Source organism: Neophocaena asiaeorientalis, unplaced genomic scaffold (genome assembly GCF_003031525.2).
Source record: "Neophocaena asiaeorientalis asiaeorientalis breed wild unplaced genomic scaffold, Neophocaena_asiaeorientalis_V1.1 scaffold7, whole genome shotgun sequence".
NCBI lineage: Eukaryota > Metazoa > Chordata > Mammalia > Artiodactyla > Phocoenidae > Neophocaena > Neophocaena asiaeorientalis.
This window is the reverse complement of record NW_020185337.1, coordinates 20,095,900-20,120,151: the sequence shown is the minus strand read 5'-3', so window position 1 is coordinate 20,120,151 and position 24,252 is coordinate 20,095,900. Positions and strand designations below refer to the sequence as shown.

The 24,252-nt window shown below is 40.5% G+C and overlaps 1 pseudogene; it reads right to left on the bottom strand.

Moving 5' to 3' along the window:
• Positions 1-1,671: 1,671 nt before the first annotated feature.
• On the bottom strand, positions 1,672-13,192 carry LOC112393701 (ferritin light chain-like; annotated as a pseudogene).
• Positions 13,193-24,252: the final 11,060 nt, after the last annotated feature.

Here is a 24,252-nt window from a genome sequence, read left to right as displayed (position 1 = left end):
ATTTTCATTACTCTAGGAGGTGGGTCAAAAAAGATACTGCTGCAATTTATGTCAAAGAGTGTTCTGCCTATGCTTTCCTTTAAGAGTTTTATAGTGTCCGGTCTTACATTTAGGTCTTTAATCCATTTTGAGTTTATTTTTGTGTATGGTGTTAGAGAATGTTCTAGTTTCATTCTTTTACACGTAGCTGTCCAGTTTTCCCAGCACCACTTCTGACAAAGATTTGACCTTACTGCATTTTGTGTCTGTGTCCTATAGGTTCTCACTGTGAGGAATTTCCGAATAAAAAGTACCAAGAAAATGACAAGTGGTAATATGAATAGAGATCATTTTTCTTATGTTTTCAAATAGCAGTTCATCCCCAGTCTCATTCTGTGTTTTCTCTCTTTATTTCTATTATTATTACTAGAAACCTTACGGGCTGAGGGATTACCTACCATCCTGTTGTCATGACTTCCAATTTCTCAGTCAAGACAGCTTGGTACTATTTCCAGAGACAAGGGTTTTTCAGTAAACAGGCAATGAAAGGTAGGAATGCTGTAAGATTTTTTTTTTTTTTTTTTTTTTTTTTTTTTGTCTTTGAGGTTAAAAATCAGGAATATCAGGCTTCCCTGGTGGCGCAGTGGTTGAGAGTCCGCCTGCCGATGCAGGGGACACGGGTTCGTGCCCCGGTCCAGGAAGATCCCACATGCCGCGGAGCGGCTGGGCCCGTGAGCCATGGACGCTGAGCCTGCGCGTCCGGAGCCTGTGCTCCGCAGCGGGAGAGGCCACAACAGTGAGAGGCCCGCGTACCGCAAAAAAAATAAATAAATAAGGAATATCATACTGTGTCGTATTGATAAAATGAAGGTAAATATAGAAAGAATTACAGTCAGCCTCATTTATCCAGTATACCTTAGATAACGTGCTGTGGATTACAATTTTAAAAACTCTTTTACTGAGGTATAACATATATACATGTACATATATAAATATGCATAACTTGTGTCAGTCATAAATAACACAAGTATTTTTATTAGGTATACACTCAGGTAACCTCCATCCAGATGAAGATGTAGAAAAATTTCAGCCCTCCATAAGGTACAACTTTTATTGCATTTTAAAATAATATATTTAACTTGTAATTAAAATAAATGAAACAGGGAATTCCCTGGCTGTCCAGTGGTTAGGACTCTGCACTTCCACTGCAGGGGGCATGGGTTTGATCCCTGGTCGGGGAACTAAGATCCTCCAAGCCGCTTGGCGTGGCCAAAATAAATAACTAAACAAATTTTTTAAATAAAAAAAATGAAACATATTTAAGTATTTGATGTAACAATACTGAATAAAGTTTTTTAAATTAATGTGATCATACATTACAGAAAACTTGGAAAATAAGAAGGATCACCATCCATTGTTTTACCACCTTCATAAAACTATTTTAATTTTTGGTAATTTCATTCAAGATTTTTTTCATACATTTTTTAAAAATTGTGAGCAGAGTATTATAAAACTTGAAATCCTGCTTTTTTTTTTTTTTCCTGCAAAAAGCTTTATTGCTTCCATTGGTCCAAGACTTGGGAGGGGGCTCCAGGATGTTTAAAAAGCTGTCTAGCGGCTGCAGAGAGGGGCTTCAGGCAGAAGCCCTGACACCAGAGGGTCTCTGCAGAGGCCGCTGGGCTCTGGAAGCGCCTAGTCGTGCTTGAGGGTGAGCCTTTCAAAGACGCTGGCCCAGCCCAGCCTGGGGACCAGCCAGCCTGCAGTGCATGTGGGATCTTCCCGGACCGGGGCACAGAACCCGTGTCCCCTGAATCGGCAGGCGGACTCTCAACCACTGCGCCACCAGGGAAGCCCTTGCCCATCTTCTTGATGAGCTTTACCTGCTCTTCTAGGAAGCGGCTCTCCAGGAAGTCACAGAGGTGGGATCTGCCGGGGCAGAACCCAGGGCCTGCAGGTGCGAAAGGGCCTGGTTCAGGTTCTTCTCCCCGAGAATGGCAGCCTCCACAGCGTCCTGGGTTTTACCCCATTCATCTTGAGACGGCTTCTGCACGTCCTGGAAGAGGGCACAGCCGCCATGCTGGTTTTGCATTTTCAAGAGACACTTAGGCCCTCGCACTTCTCAGCCTGTTCACGGAAAAAGCGGCCCAAGCCCTCCGGAGCCACATCGTCGAGGTTGAAATAGAAGCCCAGAGCGAGGTAGGTGTCAGAAGCTTGCAGATGCATGTTGACCACGCCGGGGACAGTGGCCTCCACCTTGGAATAATTTTGACGAATCTAGGAGCTTGTGGTTGATCGGTAGTAAGGAGTTAGTCTCAAAAAATGGTGTTGGGGGCTTCCCTGGTGGCGCAGTGGTTGAGAGTCCACCTGCCGACGTAGGGGACACGGGTTCGTGCCCCGGTCCGGGAAGATCCCACGTGCCGTGGAGCGGCTGGGCCCGTGAGCCATGGCCGCTGAGCCTGCGCGTCCGGAGCCTGTGCTCCGCAGCGGGAGAGGCCACAACAGTGAGAGGCCCGCGTACCAATTAAAAAAAAAAAAAAAAATGCTGTTGTCTGGTCCCAGTGGCCGAGGACCGCTGAGTGGCTGATTCAGAAGGTTGTGACCGGAGGAAAGGTTTGAGGGTGCTCAGAGGCTGGAGCAAGGGCGTGGTCCCTGGGTCTGTTCCGTCCAAACACTATTGACGCAAGAGACAGATACGCGGGGCCGCTGGGTACACTGCTCAGATCCTGCTTTTCTTACCTAACGTTATATTGTATTCGTTTTCCATGCTGTTTCGTGATCTCCTGTGTGTATGATTGTTTATTTATAATTATTTGATCCTGTACAATATTGTATTGACAAACATTCTGTAATTTTCCTAACTATTCCCCACCTGTTAGAAAGGAAGCCTGGCCCAGCATTTTGCGCTTTGCTGTGAATATTTTTGCACGTAGGGATTTTTCAGTTTGGTAATGGGTTTTCACGCATCCATTTTACTAAAAGCAAAGAAAATCTACGCCTTTCTCTTAGTACTTCTGCCAAGATGTTAACTTTACCTGACTTTCTTTCCAACAAATACAGAACCATAATACACAACTCTGAAAGGATGCTTAGCAGTGATGTGGTTCTGCTTAATTTCTATAAAATTTCCGAAAGGTGGTCACCCACCTTTAGTCTGATCACTTCCACTGGTTTTAGAATTGCTCTTGCCATGTTATTATGGACACATAAAGCTAACCTGTGACTTTCTGAGCCAGCCTCTTGGGCTTCCTTATGTGACCTCACTGCCACCATCCCACCCCCACTGCTGGAACTTCTATCCACTGATTTTAGTTATTTATTTTCCAGTCCTCCTCTTTTTTTTTTTGCAGTACGCAGGCCCCTCACTGTTGTGGCCTCTCTCGTTGCGGAGCACAGGCTCCGGATGCTCTGCGGCATGTGGGATCTTCCCAGACCGGGGCACAAACCCGTGTCCCCTGCATCGGCAGGCGGACTCTCAACCACTGCGCCACCAGGGAAGCCCCCGCCAGTCCTCCTCTTTGTGCTGCTGTCTTTTGTTTCTCTCTCCAGTTCCTCCCCACCCTTCTCCACCCTGCTTTCTGCCCCAGGAGGCTCTGACCTGCGTGGCCTGAATCAGCTCTTGGCTGATGGGGCCCCCAGCAAGGATAGAACATTCAGGGTATTTACTCTGCTGGTTGCCTCCCTGCAGGATCGCTTGAAGCTGGGCTGTGTCCCTCCGTCAAGGATCACAGATCCTCTCGAGGTGACCTTCTCCACAAAGCGTTATTGCGTTCCTCTTTCTGGGTTTTGTTAATTATTCTCTCACACGTCCCTTCAGGCCCCAGGATACTGCACTATCCTCGACACTTTCCTCTGTGCTTCCCACACTTTTGTAAAGAGTCCCTTTAATCAACCTATCTGGACTACCCTAATTTGAGTGCGCCATCTGTTTCCTGTTTCCTGCTGAGATGTGTCTGACTCACTCTACATACGCTCTTTTCTTTTTCAATTTATTTAATTAATTTATTTTTGGCTGTTTTGGGTCTTTGTTGCTGTGCACGGGCTTTCTCTAGTTGCAGCGAGAGGGGGCTACTCTTCCTTGCAGTGCGCGGGCTTCGCGTTGTGCTGGCTTCTCTTGTTGCGGAGCACGGGCTCTAGGCGCATGGGCTTCAGTAGTTGTGGCACAAGGGCTTAGCTGCTCCCCGGCATGTGGGATCTTCCCGGACCAGGGCTCGAACCCATGTCCCCTGCATTGGCAGGCGGATTCTTAACCACTGCGCCACCAGGGAAACCCTACATACACTCTTAACAGACGTGACCAGATTGTCACAAAACTGGAGTTATAATGATTTGCTCTATTGATACTGCTGGCTGAACAGTCCAGAAATACTGGCATGGCTGATCCAGCTCCCCTCTCTTATTCATCACCGCATTTCTCAGTTACTTCACAACTCCCTATCAGAACGAGAAAGAAACTTCACTAATGAACTTAGATGGAAACATTCATCCTCACTGGCTTATGAACTAAGAGTTTGTTTTGCTCTTTTTTAAAGTTCAGATTTTTATCTCATGAAAATTCTCATGATAGATAAGTGTCTGCACCAGAGCTATTTTAATAATAGCACGAATAGCCGGTGTAAGGGCTAGATGTGTATTTTTCCTTGGTGAATGTGCAGTGCGTAGCAGGCTATGGATGAAATAATAGCTCTGGGAACCATAACTTGAAAAAAGAGTCCACCTCTCTGAATACTCAAGTTATTCCATATCTGTACCACAAGCTCCTGCAGAAGCTGAAGTCATTCTTCCAAGCTTCTGGGAACACTGTTCGGCAAGGTGCTTTCCGGGTGTTCTCCGCCTACGTTTTCTTGATATGTTTCTCCTCCTGATTAATGGTTGGACATGTTTTGCTCTTTCAGAAGCGGGGGTGTGTATCAGTAAGGGAAAAGAGGTGTGAAGAGCTGAATCCAGGCCAAGGAAAACTTGGGTTCCCTCACTACATGTTAGGCAATCTTCTCACTCCTCACTTTCCTTACTTGCTCTCATCCATTTCCATGTTTCCTGCTTGTCACAGATGGCTGCCAAATTCAGATCTCTGGCACAGACCTCTCTGAGCTCCAGACCCACAAATACAACGGACTTCTTAACATCGCCAAGTGGAGATGTCTCAAAATACCTCAAATTCATGGCCTTCTTTCCCAAGCCCAGGTTTGCTCCTCTTCCTGTGTTCTCTGCGTCAGAGAATGACACCATCATCCATCCAGTTCCGCAAGCCAGGCACTTATGGATCATCCTTGACACATGGCTCTTGTTACCTTCTTATCCCTTCTCACCCACTTGCTCTCCAAAGTGTATCTCAGACACATCCACTCTGTCTTCCTCCAGGGCCGTCTCCCCAGTCTTGCTACCATCACCTCTTGCTCCTGCCCAGACAACAGCGTTTACATCCTAACTGGTTTCTCAGTAGCCACTGTTCCTATCCTTTCAACTAGTTCTCGTGCTACAGTTCAAGTGAATGTTTTGAAATGCAAATACGTTCACGTTAACACACACACACACACACACAGCTTTCCTCCTTCAATAACACGTCAGTGACTTCTTTTTTCTCTTATCAAAAAAAATAAAAAATTTCAACTAGGCCTGTGCATCACTGCATGTTCTGGTCCTATCCTACTTCTCCAAACTAATCTTATTTCTGCTGTACCACTTACTAAGTCTGTAACCTTGGATTGGTTCCTTCTCGGTGCCTCAGTTTTTTCATCTCTGAAATGGGAATAATAGTAGCATCTTTCACTTGGGACTGTTGTGAGGACCAATGGAAAGTGCTTAGATCTTACTAATAGGTACTCCACAAATGTTAGCTCTCATTAGCACGTCTTAACTCTCTTCAATCCCTCTAATATTTTTTCTCAAGGGTGCCATACTTCCTTCCATCATAGGACCTCTGTATGGCCTGCAAAGCCTAAAACATCTACTATCTGGCCCCTCAATACACAGAAGTTTACTGACACCTGACCTAGGCAATTTGATGTACTTTTATTGCTATTAAATGGACAGATAACTATTAGAAAATACATATATTTTAGGGTAGGAGAGGGAAAAAATTAGCTAAAAATTTGGGGTAGTATTTAAGGCCGTGTTAGAAAAGTACATGTATTGATTATTCCCTCTGTATAAAAATAAATTTGATGTTCCAATTTTTTTTTTTTTTTTTTTGTGGTACGTGGGCCTCTCACTGTTGTGGCCTCTCCCTTTGCGGAGCACAGGCTCCGGACGTGCAGGCTCAGCGGCCATGGCTCACGGGCCTAGCCGCTCCGCGGCATATGGGATCTTCCTGGACCGGGGCACAAACCCGTGTCCCCTGCATCGGCAGGCGGACTCTCAACCACTGCGCCACCAGGGAAGCCCTGACGTTCCAATTTTAATAACTATCAGCATAGCTATAATATGCAGGGTGATGGGAAAATAGGTTCTTTGGACAGGCTGCAATTAGGAAAAAAAACCTTTGTTTCTTTAAGACTAAGGACGGAAACCTTCGAGTCAAGTTCAGCTTACTCCTTCCTTCTTCGTGTCTCCCCTACCCACAGGGCTTTTAGCTGCCTGGGGATCGCCAGGCGACTAGCTGCTACTTTGCATACCAGGCTAAAAGAAGCAGGGACTCTGAGAAGGAGGGTTATCAGGTGTAAGTGAGCAAGCCCACTGACTTATGACTCATTCTTGGCAGAATCAGCAAGAGGGTACTGGCTTGCAGACGGATTGCCTCAGCCCTGAACAGAAAGGCACGCGTGATAACAGAACCAAGGAAAATGTCAAAGAAGAAAAGACAGTTTTACGGCTAAACAACAGACAAATAACCGATTGCCTTTTTTGTGTCTCTAGAGTTGGCTGTTGTGATTAAAGTTACCCTTGAAAGAAGAGAGCAGTTAACTTAGGATTTTGCAGGAAATAAAGAATTTCAAGAGGGAGGAAAACTGAGTGTACAGGAAGACCAATCAACAGGTCAAGGGGGGCAGCTGTGAGAATTTTCACATTTTGGACAGTGTCCTTTTCGTTTAAGGGAGAAGTTTCTTCACTCACTGTTAGTAGCAGTAATGCCCTAGACGTAAAAGAGAGCAATCCTCCTTTGCCTTTGCACCATGCGTTCTACAGGATCTGTTCAGTCAGCCATTGGGTAGGGATCTGGTGCCCGTTCTCACCTAAGCACTGAGCATCCTCAGTAGCAAAGCAGACAGAAATCCTGCTTTTGTGGAGCATGCAATTGCGCAGGAGGCGAGGACACCATAAACCCAGAAAATCATTATATTCTTTAATATTTAGAGGCCGAGAGATGCGATGTAAAAAATAAAGCAGGGAGGGGTTGGGGTGAAAGGGTGGGTCTAGCCTTCAAAAGTGTGGTCAGGCGAGGCCACTCTGAGAAGGTGACACGTGAGCACAGACTCGAAGGAGGCGAGACACGAGCCCCGTGCATGTCAGGGACAAGGACTCCAGGCAGAGGGACCGAGGGTGCAAAGATTCTGAGATGATGCGTGCTTGGCATTGTGAAGGGACTGTAAGGAATCTCAGTAGTTTCAGGGAAGCAAGCAAGGAAGCAGTTAGGAATAGTATTGGAGAGTTGAGGGGCTGGTGGCCGGATTGTAGAGCCTTATAAGTTTTGGCTTTAACTTTGGGTGAAATGGGTGAAATTCTCTTCTTTAAAGTGGAGATCTGAGACCTAAGATCTGAAATCTACTCCTAAGTCTTCATACGTTCTGCCACCCTGTTTTGTCCCTAACCATCCCGACCCTCTCCAGAATATCACCGTGACGCCAGGGCCAAGGTTAGGGATGAGGGAAGCACTTGCTTCCCATGTAAAATTTAAGGGGGCACCAAGTCTCTCAATACTTACTAATTTTCCTTCTGCCCGAGTCTCTGATATGGTACAATGCACCACTGTTATTGATCCTATCTTTATGTAAATATTGTTATTTTGTTCGTCGTGAGTCATTTTGTTTTTTTTTTAAGATTGTAAGTTAATTTTATCATCTTGTGTGATGTTTGAATTTATGTGTCAACTTGGCTGGGCCACGGTGCCCAGATGTTGATCAAACATTAATCTAGGCGTTTCTGTGAGGGTGCTTTTGGAGGAGATTAACATTTTTTTTTTGAATTTTATTTTTTATACAGCAGGTTTTTATTAGTTATCTATTTTATACATATTGATGTATATACATCAATCCCAATCTCCCAGTTCATCCCACCTCCCCTCAACCCCCCCACTTTTGCCCCTTGGTGTCCATACGTTTGTTCTCCACATCTGTGTCTCTATTTCTACCTTGCAAACCAGTTCATCTGTACCATTTTTCTAGATTCCACATATATGCATTAACATGCGGTATTTGTTTTTCTCTTTCTGACTTACGTCACTCTGCATGACAGTCTCTAGGTCCATCCACATCTCTACAAATGACCCAATTTCGTTCCTTTTTATGGCTGAGTAATATTCCATTGTATATATGTACCACATCTTCTTTATCCATTCGTCTGTCGATGGGCATTTAGGTTGCTTCCATGACCTGGCTGGTGTAAATAGTGCTGCAATGAACATTGGGGTGCATGTGTCTTTTTGAATTATAGTTTTCTCTGGGTATATGCCCAGTAGTGGGATTGCTGGGTCATATGGTAATTCTATTTTTAGTTTTTTAAGGAACCTCCATACTGTTCTCCATAGTGGCTGTATCAATTTACATTCCCACCAACAGTGCAAGAGGGTTCCCTTCTCTCCACACCCTCTCCAGCATTTATTGTTTGTAGATTTTCTGATGATGCCCATTCTAACTGGTGTGAGGTGATACCTCATTGTAGTTTTGATTTGCATTTCTCTAATAATTAGTGATGTTGAGCAGCTTTTCATGTGCCTCTTGGCCATCTGTATATCTTCTTTGGAGAAATGTCTATTTAGGTCTTCTGCCCATTTTTGGATTGGGCTGTTTGTTTATTTGATATTGAGCTGCAAGAGCTGTTTGTACATTTTAGAGATTAATCCTTTGTCTGTTGACTCATTTGCAAGTATTTTCTCCCATTCTGAGGGTTGTCTTTTTTTCTTGTTTATAGTTTCCTTTGCTGTGCAAAAGCTTTTAAGTTTCATTAGGTCCCATTTGTTTATTTTTGGTTTTATTTCCATTACTCTGGGAAGTGGATCAAAAAAGATCTTGCTGTGATTTATGTCAAAGACTGTTCTTCCTATGTTTTCCTCTAAGAGTTATATAGTGTCCGGTCTTACATTTAGGTCTGTAATCCATTTTGAGTTTATTTTTGTGTATGGTGTTAGGAAGCGTTCTAATTTCATTCTTTTACATGTAGCTGTCCAGTTTTTCCAGCACCACTTATTGAAGAGGTTGTCTTTTCTCCATTGTATATCCTTGCTTCCTTTGTCATAGATTAGTTGACCATAGGTGAATGGGTTTATCTCTGGGCTTTCTATCCTGTTCCATCTATCTACATTTCTGTTTTTTGTGCCAGTACCATATTGTCTTGATTGCTGTAGCTTTGTAGTATAGTCTGAAGTCAGGGAGTCTGATTCCTCCAGCTCTGTTTTTTCCCTCAATATTGCCTTGGCTATTCGGGGTCTTTTGTGTCTCCATACAAATTTTAAGATTTTTTTGTTCTAGTTCTGTGAATAATGCCATTGGTAATTTCATAGGGATTGCATTGAATGTGTAGATTGCTTTGGGTAGAAGAGTCATTTTCACAATATTGATTCTTCCAATCCAAGAACATGGTTTATCTCTCCATCTCTGTGTGTCATCTTTGATTTCTTTTTTTCAGTGTCCTATAGTTTTCTGAGTACAGGTCTTTTACCTCCTTGGTAGTTTTATTCCTAGGTATTTTATTCTTTTTGTTGCAGTGGTGAATGGGATTGTTTCCTTAATTTCTCTTTCTGATCTTTCGTTGTTAGTGTATAGGAATGAAAGTGATTTCTGTGCACACGGAAGATAAACAAAATTGATAAAACTTTATCAGTGGTTTTCATTCCACAGGCTGCAGGATTGTAGTTATTCTTGCTTCTGCTTCGTCATGGGTCTTTGTCATTATTTTTGAATTTTAAAAATAGTGCGTTAAAATATTATTTGATTGGCTGAGTGTTTTCGGCACCGCTTCCCCTTAAATGTTGTGGCCAAAGAGAGTGCCTCACTCACCTTGTCCTAGTCCCCACCCTGATGCTCTCTCTTCTCCCTGTTTCCCCAGTGTCAGTCTAAACCAGGGGTTTGCAGACAGTTTCGGCTATGGCTAGACAGTAAATGTCAGCCTTTTCAAGCTATACAGTCTCTGTCACACTCTGCCACTGGAGCACAAAAGCAGCCATAGACAATAAGCAAACAAGTGAGAGTGATGATGTTCCAATAAAACTTTATTAATAGACACTGAAATTTGAATTTCATATAATTTCCTTTTTTTTGTTTTATCTAATCTGTTTTACTTAATCTAGAAGCTTGATCAGATTTAAGTTAAATTTTCTTAAGTTATAATTATTATTTTACTTATTTTAATTTTTAAAAAATTTTAATTGAAATATAGTTGATTTAATTTCATATAATTTTCATATGTCACAAAATATTATTCTTCCTTAGATTTTTTCCCCCCCCAATCATTTAAAAATGTAAAATTCATTCTCAGCTCACAGGCCGTACAAAAACAGGGGGCAGAGCAGGTTGCGAAGCCTTGAACTGTAGGGTCGATGCCCTGAGGAGGCTCTTTTAAAAGTACTGTTTTCTCAGGACTTCCCTGGTGGTCCAGTGGTTAAGACTCCATGCTTCCAATGCAGGGAGCATGAGTTTGATCCCTGGTTGGGGAGCTAAGATCCCAGATGTGGCTTGGCCAAAAAAGTAAAATAAAATAAAAAATAAAAGTACTGTTTTCTCACCTCTTATGGTTGCTCAAACACCTCCAAGTTTACTACATTCAGTGCAGACTTTCAGGGCCTCTGTGTTTGGCCCACACTTTCTGCTGAAACTTGTTTTCCTCTCCTCCCACAAATACGCACAGACTCACCGTCCCCTAAACACACCAGGTTCATCGTTAGTTACCTGCTTTTTTTTTTTAAGATGTTGGGGGTAGGAGTTTATTAATTAATTAATTAATTTTTGCTGTGTTGGGTCTTCGTTTCTGTGCAAGGACTTTCTCTAGTTGTGGCAAGCGGGGTCCACTCTTCATCGCAGTGCACGGGCCTCTCACTATCGCGGCCTCTCTTGTTGAGGAGCACAGGCTCCAGACACGCAGGCTTAGTAGCTGTGGCTCACGGGCTCGGTTGCTCTGCGGCATGTGGGATCCTCCCAGACCAGGGCTCGAACCCATGTCCCCTGCATTAGCAGGCAGACTCTCAACCACTGCGCCACCAGGGAAGCCCACTACCTGCTTTTGACCTTGTTTCTTTTTCTGTCTAGAATCTGCACTACCTTCTCTCTCCAGCATCCCTGCAAGGTCATTCTTCTTTCCTGACTCCACTGGCCAGGTGTGGCCTCCTCTTTTCCTCTGAATTTCTACCACAGGTTTTAGTTCTTAATTCTAGCTTCTCCTTGTTTGTCTCTGTTTTGTGTGTGTACGTATTCCGTTGCAGATGAGATTCCTTATCCTCTGTAAATCCTTCAGAGTGCCCAGTCCAGAGCTGAGAATATGATGGAAGCTTGATACTCAGGAACTGACTAACTCTATCTAGTATGAGTATGTCTTTTCTTACAATCAGCCTTCAAATAGTCAAACAGGACTGATGACATTCTTAGGACGGGCCCCCTGAATCTGAGGGAGGTAATCGTTTTGATGGGATGTACAGGTTATCTATGCTCTCTTGCCTCCTTTACCCTGTGATTAGCGGCATTTTTGTGCCACGTGATTGCTAAGATTGTTATCCCATTGCCTTTGCATGTACTTCCGTCATACCCCCTACTTTTTCCTGATTCATCAGTTTACTAAAAGAAACCCTCGGGTTAAACAGAGACCTGTTTGACCTCTTTCCATTAATAGAAGAGGAGAAAGGAATGGTCATTGATTAAACACTACTAAGGTAGCAAGCAGTCTGCTAGGGATTTTCCATAAGGCTCTTGTGATTTTCAGATGACGGGACTGAGCTTCAGAAAAGTTCACAAACTCATCTGAGCCTAAGTGGTGGAAATAAAACGAAACGTACAGGAGGTGACTGGAAAGGAATTTATAGGAGTTTAACCTCATTGGTAAGACTGAGGCATCAGGGACTTCCCTGGTGGCGCAGTGGATAAGACTCCGTGCTCCCAATGCAGGGGCCCCGGGTTCGATCTCTGGTTAGGCAACTAGATCCCACATGCATGCCGCAACTAAGAGTTTGCATGCCACAACTAAGGAACCTGCCTGCCACAACTAAGGATCCCACCTGCCACAACTAAGGAGCCCACGTGCTACAACTAAGGAGCCCGTGAGCTGCAACTAAGACCTGCTGCAACCAAATAAATAAATATTAAAAAAAAAAAGACTGAGGCATCAGCTCTCTTTCTGTACTTGCCTCATCTCTGTATCTCACCTTCCCACCCTCACTCCTCCCAAACTGTCTAATATTCATGCTGCATTGATGAGATAATGTGTAAAGCTCATAGCAGCGTCTGACACGTGACACTCACTCCAAAGGTGTTCTGTTTTCTTTCTCTTAAATCTTTTCTACTTCTATCCCCCAACCTCTACAGGCCACTTTAAAATTGAATGGCTATTGTATATCTATACCTACATTGTATTTCATTTTATGATTTATCAAATTACATTAAGGTAAGAAATCAGAAAGGTAAATATTCAAACGCCTGAACTCCAGAGCGTGTAACCTAGGACCTGGTATTTGTGGTCAGTGCGCGGCAAATTCTTGTTGACCTAAATTGACATTTGAGTAATTTCTCTAGATTTAAATATAAAATAATCAGGTCACACATTTGGCTGAAATCTTGGTGCTCCTGTGTTCCATTCCTTTCAATGGTTCCCCGTTGCTTAGTAGAATTCATTTTGAGGGCCTGGCCTCCCAAGCCTGCCGTGGTCTCCTGTCTTTCTACCTGGTTACCTGTACTTCCATATCCATTCCAGGCCCCAGGCAAATTGGCCTAGTCAAACTCCTCAGACAGATGGGTTTAAAGATCTTTGGCATTTTTGCTTTAAAACTTGACTGTTATCTAGGAAACCACTCTACATATTTCACCTTACCTGTGTCTCTTTGTTCATACCAAGTCTCCGTTTCAGATTCCTTTGCATCCATTTCTGTAAGTTGAAATTCTCCACATTCTTTATGGTACTATGCAGTGGCAACATCCTCCATGAAACTTACCCTGACTTCCTTGGCCAAAAAGATCCTTTCCCTCTCGGAGTGCCTATAACCCTTTGTTTGCCCCCAACCATGATTCTCTTCACATATACCCTTTATTATAGTTACTAATGTACATGTCTCAGCTGGTCTGTGACAGTTAATCATCTTGGGGCACAAATTCCATGAAGTTTCTCAAGTGGTGCCTTGTATAAGTGGGGTACTCAGTAAATGGAAATTAAATGAATGAATGGAAAGCGAACACAAGAACAATGTAGGGAGTCCGCTCCCCTTTTAGGACTTTATCAACCACTTATAACGAATACTTCCTTAACTAGAGAGTGGGTTTTTTTTTTTTTTTCATTAGGTAGGAAACAATTTCTTTTTGATGGAGTGTGAAATTTGGAAGGAAATATTTTAAAGTTCTACTTGGGAGTTGAGAAAATGAAAAGTGGTCAATGTGTTTATTACTGGAAGTGTTGCAATAAGAAAGCAAAGTTATACCATTGTATTGTCAACTCACCCACCACAAGAATATTTTAATTCATATCACTACTCCTAAAAGAGAAGAAAGTGATGCGTAAATAATAACGAGGCACCTGCTTCAAACTTGTGAGTCTTAGAAGAAATAATCCTCAGCTTCTGATGTAGCAACCTAAGGAGATACAAACCTACTTCTGATGCCAAGAGCATGGGGGAAAACATTTTAAGTAAACTGAGCTCTGATCACAAGGTGGGCAACAGTGGTTACATATCTCTTTTTAAAAAATGTATGTATTCATTGTTTCTTCCAGTTTTATTGAGATATCGTTGACATACAACACTGTATACGTTTAAGGTGTACAGCATAATGATTATTTTTAAATCTCTATTTTTAAACTATTTTTTAAATTTTATTTATTTATTTATTTTTGGCTGCATTGGGTCTTCATTGCTGCACGTGGGCTTTCTCTAGTTGTGGCGAGCAGGGGCTATTCTTCTCATTGCAGTGGCTCCTTTTGTGCCGGAGCACGGGCTCTAGGCGTGCGGGCTTCAGTATTTGTGGCTCGCAGGCTCTAGAGCGCAGGCTCAGTAGTTGTGGTGCACGGGCTTAGTTGCTCCACAGCATGTGGGATCTACCCAGACCAGCGCTCGAACCCGTGTCCCCTGCATTGGCAGGTGGATTCTTAACTACTGCACCACCAGGGAAGCCCCCAGCATAATGATTTGATTTACATACATCATGAAGTGATTATCACAATAAGTTTAGAGAACATCCATTATCTCATGTAGATACAAATTAAAGAAATAGAAAAATAATTTTTTAATTAAAAAAATTGTTTTTCTTGTGCTGAGAACTCTTAGGATTTACTCTTAAGAATTTTCAGATATAATGTACAGCAGTGTTAATTATATTTATCATGTTGTATATGTTGTAAATAAATACATTCCTAGTACTTATTTATCTTATAACTGGAAATTTGTACCTTTTGACTGTCTTCATCCAGTTCTCCCTGACTACTCCCTGCCTCTGGTAACCACAAATCTGATCTCTATTTTTTTTTTTTTTTTTTTTGCGCTACACGGGCCTCTCACTGTTGTGGCCTCTCCCGTTGCGGAGCACAGGCTCCGGACGCGCAGGCTCAGCGGCCATGGCTCAAGGGCCCAGCCACTCCGTGGCATGTGGGATCTTCCCGGACCGGGGCACGAACCCGCGTCCCCTGCATCGGCAGGCGGACTCCCAACCCCTGCGCCACCAGGGAAGCCCTGATCTCTTTTACTATGAGATTGTTTATTTGTTTGTTTTTGAAGTACAATTGACCTACACTACTATGTTAGTTCCTGTTATACAACATAGTGATCTGATGTTTCTATACATTTCAAACAGATTACCACAATAAGACTAGTTATAGTATGTCCCTGTACAAAGATATTACATAGTTATTGACTATAGTCCCTTGCACATTTCATACCCGAGACTCATTTATTTTGCAACTGGAAGTTTGTACGTCATAATCTCTCTCACTTATTTCTTTCCTTCTCCAACCACCTTCCCCTCTATTAACCACCTGTTTGTTCTCTGTATCTATCTCTATTTCTGCTTTGTTATGTTTGTTCATTTGTTTTGTTTTGTTTTTTTGATTCCACATATAAGTGAAATCATACAGCATTTTTCTTTCTCTGTCTTATTTCATGTAGCATAATATACTCCAGGTCCATCCGTCTTGTCACAGATGTCAAGATTTCAATTTTTTTATGGTTGAGTAATATTCTGTTGTATTCCAGTGTAATGCATCTTCTTGATCCATTCATCTATTGATGGGTACTGTGGTTGATTCCATATCTTGGCTGTTATAAAGAATGCTGCAGTGAACATAGGAGTACATATATCTTTTGGAATTAGTGCTTTTGTTTTATTTGGATAAATATCCAGGAGTAGATATGTTGGATCATATGGTAGTTCTATTTTTAATTTATTTTAATTAAATTTTTTTTGGCTGTGCCACTTGCTTATGGAGTCTTAGTTCCCCCACCAGGGATCAAGCTCATGCCCCTTGCAGTGGAAGCATGGAGTCCTAACCACTGGAATGCCAGGGAATTCCCGCTTCTTAATTTTTTGAGATGTCTCCATACTGTTTTCCATCGTGGCTGTACCAATTTACATTACCACCAACAGTGCACAAGACATCCCTTTTCTCCACATTCTCTCCAACTCTAACTATTTGTTGTCTTTTGGATAATGGCCATTCTGACAAGTGTGAGGTGATAGCTCATTGTGGTTTTGGTTTGCATTCCCCTGATGATTAGTGATTTTGAGCATCTTTGTGTGTGTGTGTTAGCCATCTCTATGTCTTCTTGGAAAAATATCTGTTCAGATTCTCTGCACATTCTTTTTTTAATAAATTTATTTATTTATTTTTGGCTGTGTTGGGTCTTCATTGCTGCACATGGGATTTCTCTAGTTGCGGCAAGCGGGGGCTACTCTTCGTTGCGGTGCGCGGGCTTCTCCTTGCGGTGGCTTCTCTTGTTGAGGAGCATGGGCTCTAGGCACGCGGGCTTCAGTAGTTGTGGCACACGGGCTCAGTAGTTGTGGCTCACGGGCTCCAGAGCTCAGGCTCAGTAGTTGCGGCACATGGGCTTAGTTGCCCCGCAGCATGTGGGATCTTCCCAGACCAGGGCTCGAACCTGTGTCCCTGCATTGGTAGGCGGATTCTTAACCACTGCGCCACCAGGGAAGTCCCTCTGCCCATTTTTTAATCAGGTTGTTTGTTTTTTTGATATTGCATTGTATGTGTTTGTATATTTTGAATACTATCAGATTTTCATTTGCAAATATATCAGATATATCATTTACAAATATCTTCTTCCATTCGGTAGGTTGTCTTTTTGTTTTGTTCATGGTTTCCTTTGCTGTGCAAAAACTTTTAATTCAAATAGGTCCCATTTGTTTATTTACCTTAGGAGACAGATCCAAAAAAATATCGCTACAATTTATGTCAAAGAGTGTTCATCCGGAACTTCCCTGGTGGTGCAGTGGTTAAAAATCTGTCTGCCAATGCAGGGGACACGGGTTTGAGCCCTGGCCCGGGAAGATCCCACATGCCTCGGAGCAACTAAGCTCGTGCGCCACAACTACTGAGCCCATGTGCCTCAACTACTGAAGCCCGTGTGCCTAGAGCCCGTGATCCACAACAAGAGAAGCCACAACAATGAGAAGCCCGTGCACCGCAACGAGGAATAGCCCCCACTCACCGCAACTAGAGAAAGCCCACGCAAAGCAATGAAGACCCAACGCAGCCAAAAATCAATCAATCAATCATTAATTAATTAATTTACAAAAAAAAGAGTGTTCTTCCTATGTTTTCTTCTAGGATTTTTATGGTTTCTGGTCTTACATTTAGGTCTTTAATCCATTTTGAGTTTATTTTTGTATATATATAGTGTTAGAAAATGTTCTAATTTCATCCTGTACATGTAGCTGTCCAGTTTTCCTGGCACCACTTATTGAAGAGACTGTCTCTTCTCTGTTGTATATTCTTGCCTCCTTTGTCATAGATTAATTGACCATAAGTGTGTGGATTTATTTCTGGGCTCTCTATTCTGCTCCATTGATTTATCTGTTTTCATCCCAGTACCATGCTGTTTTGATTACTGTAGCTTTGTAGTACAGTCTGAAGTCAGGGAGCATGATCCCTCCAGCTCTGTTCTTCTTTCTCAAGATTGCTTTGGCTATTACAGGTCTTTTTTGTTTCCACACAAATTTTAGAATTATTTATTCTAGTTCTGTGAAAAATGCCATTAATTTTTTGATAGGGATCGTATTTAATCTATAAATTGCCTTGGGTAGTATAGTAATTTTAACAATATTAACTCTTCCAATCCATGGACACAGTATAACTTTCCATTTGTTTGTGTTGTCTTTAATTTGTTTCATCAGTGTCTTATGGTTTTCTGAGTACAGGTCTTTTACCTCCTTAGTTAAGATTTATTCTTAGGTATTTTATTCTTTTTGATGTGATGGTAAATGGGATTATTTTCTTAATTTCTCTTTCTTACAGTTCATCGTTAGTGTGTAGAAATGCAACAGATTTCTGTATATTAATTTTGTATCCTGCAGCTTTACCAAATTCATTGATGAGCTTTTGTAGTTTTTTAGTGGTGCCATTAGGATTTTCTATAGAATCATATCATCTCCAGGCAGTGACAGTTTTACTTCTTCCTTTTCATTTTGGATTCCTTTTATTTCTTTTTCTTCTCTGATCGCTGTGGCTAGGACTTCCAATACTAAGCTGAATAAAAGTGATGAGAGTGGGCATCCTTGTCCTGTTCCTGATCTTAGAGGAAAAGCTTTCAGCTTTTCACCATTAAGTATGTTGTTAGCTGTGGGCTTATCATATGTGGCCTTTATTATGATGAGGTGAGTTCCCAACTCTTTGTTGAGTTTTTTTTAATCATAAATGGATGTTGAATTTTGTCATAAGCTTTTTCTGCTCTGTGGAGATGATCATATGGTTCTTATTCTTCAACTTGTTAATTTGATGTATCACATTGACTGATTTGCAGATATTGAACCATCCTTATATCCCTGGGATAAATCCCACTTGATCATGGTGTATAATCCTTTTATTTTTATTTTATTTTATTTTAACCATGCCAGGTGGCTTGCAGGATCTTAGTTCCCTGACCAAGGATTGAACCTGGGCCACGGCAGTGAAAATGCCGAGTCCTAAACACTGGACCGCCAGGGAATTCCTATAATCCTTTTAATGTATTGTTTTTGTTGAAGATTTTTGCATCTAGGTTCATCAGTCATGGTGGCTTGTAATTTTCTTTTTTTGTGGTATCTTTGTCTGGTTTTGATATCAGGGTGCTACTGGCCTCATAGCATGAGTTCAGAAGTATTCCTTCCTCTGCAATTTTTTGGGATAGTTTGAAAAGAGTAGGTGTTAACTCTTCTCTAAATGTTTGGTAGAATTCACCTGTGAGGGCATCTGGTCCTCGACTTTTGTTTGTTCGGAGTTTTTAAATTACTGATTCAATTGCATTGCTGGTAATTGGTCTTTTTATACTTTGTATTCCTTCCTGGTTAGTTCTTGGGAGACTGTACATTTCTAGGAATTTGTCCATTTCTTCTAGGTTATCCATTTTATTGGCATATAATTGTTCATCATAATCTCTTATGATCCTTTGTATTTCTGTGATGTTGGTTGTAACTTCTCCTTTTTCATTTGATTTTATTGAAATCTTTTTTTTTTTTTTTGAGGATTCTGGCTAAAGGTTTAACAATTTTTTTTTTTATCTTTTAAAAGAACTAGCTCTTAGTTTCATTGACCTTTTCTATTTTTTTTAAGTCTTTATGTCATTTATTTCTGCTCTGACCTTTTTTTTAAAAATATTTATTTATTTATTTGGCTGCACTGGGTCTTAGGTGCAGCATGTGGGATCTTTAATGGCAGCATGTGGGAACTTTTATTTTTTATTAATTTTTATTGGCATATGGTTGCTTTACAATGTTGTGTTAGCCTCCACTGCACAACAAAATGAATCAGCCATACACATACAGATATCCCCTCCCTTTTGGACTTCCCTCCCATTTAGGTTACCATAGTGCATTAGGTAGAGTTCCCTGTGTTATGCAGTATGTTCCCATCAGCTGTCTATTTTATACATAGTATCAATAATGTTTATATGTGAATCCCAGTCTCCCAATTCCTCCCACCCCACCCCTTTCCCCCTTGGTATCCATACATTTGTTCTCTACATTTGTGTCTCTATTTCTGCTTTACAAATAATATCATCTATACCATTTTTCTGGATTCCACATATATGCGTTATTATACGATATTTGCTTATCTCTTTCTGACTTACTTCACTCTGTATGACAGTCTCTAGGTCCATCCACATCTCTACAAATGATCCAATTTCGTTCCTTTTTACGGCTGAGTAATATTCCATTGTATATATGTACCAAATCTTCTTTACCCATTCCTAAATGTCGATGGGCATTTAGGTTGCTTCCATGTCCTGGCTATTGTAAATAGTGCTGCTATGAACATTGGGGTGCATGTGTTTTTTTGAATTATGCTTTTCTCTGCGTATATGCCCAGTAGTGGGATTGTTGGGTCATATGGTAGTTCTATTTTTAGTTTTTTAAGGAACCTCCATACTGTTTTCCTTAGTGGCTGAATCAACTTACATTCCCACCAGCAGTGTATGAGGGTTCCCTTTTCTCCACACCCTCTCCCGCATTTATATTTTTTGATGATAGCCATTCTGACTGGTGTGAGGTGATACCTCATTGTAGTTTTGATTTTCATTTCTCTAATAATTAGTGATGGTGAACACCTTTTCATGTGTTTGTTGGCCATCTGTATGTCTTCTTTGGAGAAATGTCTGTTTAGGTCTTCCACCCTTTCTTTGATTGGGTTGTTTGTTTTCTTGATATTGAGCTGTATGAGCTGCTTGTATATTTTGGAGATTAATCCTTTGTCAGCTGCTTCATTTGAAAATATTTTCTCCCATTCTGAGTGTTGTCTTTTTGTCTTGTTTATGGTTTCCTTTGCTGTGCAAAAGCTTTTAAGTTTCAGTAGGTCCCATTTGTTTATTTATTTATTTTTATCTCATCAGAAAAATCTTTATTGAGAAGGTACCAAGCTCACAGTTTTTCCAATATTCTAATTTTTGCTTGAAACTCTAATTTTATCACTGACCACAAATACTGTCCATGGTTTTCCCTGAAGTGACAGTCTCACTTTGTTTATTTTCGAAACAATATCTGCCAAAAGCCTGATTTTGAATAACCATGGTTTGTAAGTCAGTTCTTCTTTCAAGTAAAAATATTCCATGAATAAAGTAGTTAATTCAGTTTGCACATCATACAGTTGCTTAATTGCTGTTCCTCAAGACAGTCTTCAAACTTGGGTATCCAAGAAATGTTTTTAATTGTACTTATCATTTTATGACACAGAATTTTTTTTTAATTTACTTAAGGGTAGAAACTTAAAACTTTATTACTAAGTGAGTCTCTTGTGGGCAGCATAAATATGGGTCTTATTTTTGTATCCATTCAGCCACTCTGTGTCTTTTGATTGGAGCCTTTAGTCCATTTACATTTAAAGTAATTATTGATATGTGTGTACTTATTGGCATTTTGTTAATTGTTTTTGTAGTTCTTTTTTGCTCCTTTCTTCTTTTTTTCTCTTCCCTTGTGATTTGATGATTATCTTCAGTGTTATGTTTGGATTCCTCTCTCTTTTTTTGTGTGTGTGTGTCTATTATAGATGTTTTTGTTTTGTGGTTATATAGTAATTTATATATATGTGATTATTAGTAATCTATCTATATGTGATTATTTTAAGTTGCTGATATCTTAATTTCTAATTTAAAAAAAACTCTTTATTTTTACTCTCCTTTCCTCATGATTACTCTTTCTGTCATCATATTTTACTGAATTTCTATATTCTGATTTGACTTTTCCTGCATATTATAAACTAGTAATAGTTAAGGACACTAGTGTGAAAAAAATTCTCATAAAACTTTCATGACACAATGATGAGCTCTCCTGATGAAATCTATAATGGGAACAGCCTTCTATTTTGACTTGGCTATATTACTTTATCTTTTCCTTCCAAACTTTCATTATTGACACAGGGCTGGAGGGAGTGGGAAGGAAGAAAATGTCTGAAAATGGAGTATTTACCTGAAAAGCAACATTTCAAACAAGAAGAGATGGAGATAGTTAAATGATAAACTTAAGATCACTGCCCACTCTGTAGCACAAAGGCTGGAGAATAAGTTTATATAAGTTCTAGAAAATGTTTTTGAATAGTCTGAGTTATTAAACCTTGACACCAGTGCCAGCTTCATAATTTGTGGGGCCTAGTGCAAAATGAAAATTCAGAGCCACTTGTTCAAAGACTAGGAAAAAAAGGTCAATTAAAGGTATAAAATATAATTTTTTAAAAATTTCTTCTACAAACTCTTTTTTTCCCATCTTTTCCTTTCAAGGGTAAAAATTTTAATTTTTGAGGAACTTCATACTGCTCATTTTCAGAGTCACATTAGAAAGCAAAATATTGTTCTCCCTTCATCCTAGAAATTAATAAGAAGGGCATACATTTTTTTGAAAAAAAAATCACAACTCTTGGAAGTTTACCACCAGCATCTAAAATGAACAAAAGAGCGAAAAAGCATTTACTATGTATTTCAGATTTCTTTGGTGGGGGAGGTCTTCCCATGTGGTATTAATACTTCTTTCAGTTCCTATTACCAAAATAGTAAAAGCAGGAAAAAATAGAAACCTAGTGGTTTTGTTTTTTGGGGTTTTTTTTGCGGTACGCGGGCCTCTCACTGTTGTGGCCTCTCCCGTTGCGGAGCACAGGCTCCGGATGCGCAGGCTCAGCGGCCACGGCTCACGGGCCCAGCCACTCCACGGCATGTGGGATCTTCCCGGACCGGGGCACGAACCCATGTCCCCTGCATCGGCAGGCGGACTCTCAACCACTGCACCACCAGGGAAGCCCAAACCTAGTGGTTTTTGCTGAAACCGACGAGGTTGCTCTCTTGGTCTGTGCAGACACTCCCAGTGTCTCAGCTTGCTGGAAGAAATTTGCTGACATTTTCCTTTTGTAGTTGTTTGTTTGGTGAAGAATAATAGTAAACATTCTAACATCCACATCTTGGTGATTAGTCTTCCACTTTATTGCTTGGTTGTTTGTTTGGTGTTGGTGAGGTCAGCTTCCACAGTCTTTTTCAATTTGTCATGGTGTTTTTATTTGCTTAATCTTATTCAAAAATATATATATAATTTTAAATTATTAGCATGAATTCTACCGTTCACCTTTACATTGTGCAACACCAGTTTTAAATGCAAATACAAACATTTAACTTGTATGCAAAATCATAAAAATTATGCACTTTATATTTTGTAGCTCTTATTTATAAGTGTATTTCATCCTTATCAGAATAGTGGAAACACTACCCCAAATTAACTCAACTGTTTTATTCTACTTCTTGATTCCCACGTGTTCTACCAGCACTCGAATTTTGGACTAATGATAAGGAAGGACTGGAAGGAAAAGGAATTATGGGTTGCCCTATCTTTTCTTTTCTTTCATAATTTAAACTCTTTATTAAATAATGCAGTTTCACTTTCCCCACATTGAGTCTTTTCTTAATTTATTAGTTTCCCCAGTTACTTAGCTTTCAAGTGAACCCTCAAATCCCAGGAAAGACTTTATGAGCTGAAGTTTATCTAAATAAATTAGGGCTATAAATGAAAAAATTAGTCACTGAGAATCTCTAAAAATAACAGAGTTCCTCCTCTACCACTATTGAGACTAGATGGAAGCTTAACATATTCACAACTTAACCAGCTTAACAAAGTGACCCTCAAAATTATACAGGAAACCTTTTTTTTTTTTAGTTTTGAAAGAATATAATGTTTGATATTTCAGTGAAAGTATTCATTATGGGGAAAATCAAAAATTTTTTGGACTTTTTACATATTTTAATTAAAAAATTTTGTTATTGAAGTATAATTGATTTACAGTACTGTGTTAATTTCAGGTTTACAGCACAGCGATTCATTTATACATACATATATATGTGTGTATATATATATGCATACATATATACTTTTTCAAAATATTTTCCCTTATAGATTATTATAAAATATTGAATATAATTCCCTGTGCTATACAGTAGGTCCTTGTTGGTTATCTATTTTATATATAGTAGTATGTATATGTTAATCCCAAACTCCTAATTTATGTCTCTCCTCACACCCCTTTCCCCTTTAGTAACCATAAGTTTGTTTTCTATGTCTGTGAGTCTCTTTCTGTTTTGGAAATAAGTTCATTTGTATGTTTTTTTTTTAGATTCCGTACATAAGCAATATGATATAATATTTGTCTTTCTCTGTCTGGCTTACTTCACTTAATATGATAATCTCTAGATCCATCCATGTTGCTGCAAATGGCATTATTTCATTCTTTTTTATGGCTGAGTAATGTTCCACTGTGTGTGTGTGGGTGAGTGTGTGTGTGTGGGGGGGTGAGTGTGTTTGTGTGTGTGTGTGTGTGTGTGTGTGTGTGTGTGTGTGTGTATAAAACATCTTCTTTATCCATTCCTCTGTTGATGGACATTTAGGTTGCTTCCGTGTCTTGGCTATTGTAAACAGTGCTGCAATGAACGCTGGGGTATACATGTACCTTTTCAAATTATGGTTTTCTCCAGATATATGCCCAGGAGTAGGATTGCAGGATCATATGGTAGCTCTATTTTTAGTTTTTTAAGGAACTTCCATACTGTTCTCCACAGTGACTCCTTTTCTTTCTATATCAGCATTTTCAGCATAAGTGATTGCCTAACACTGAGAACTAATGGGAGTGAGGAATGGTGTGGTCGGGTTTCTTGCTCCTTTGTGTTTCTTCGAATGCCATTGCCTTCCTTCTGTGTTGGAAGCCCAGTTCTTGTTCAAAAAGAAAGTGTGGCCTCTAGGGGCTATCAGTGTCCCTACTTTACTCAGTCGTAGA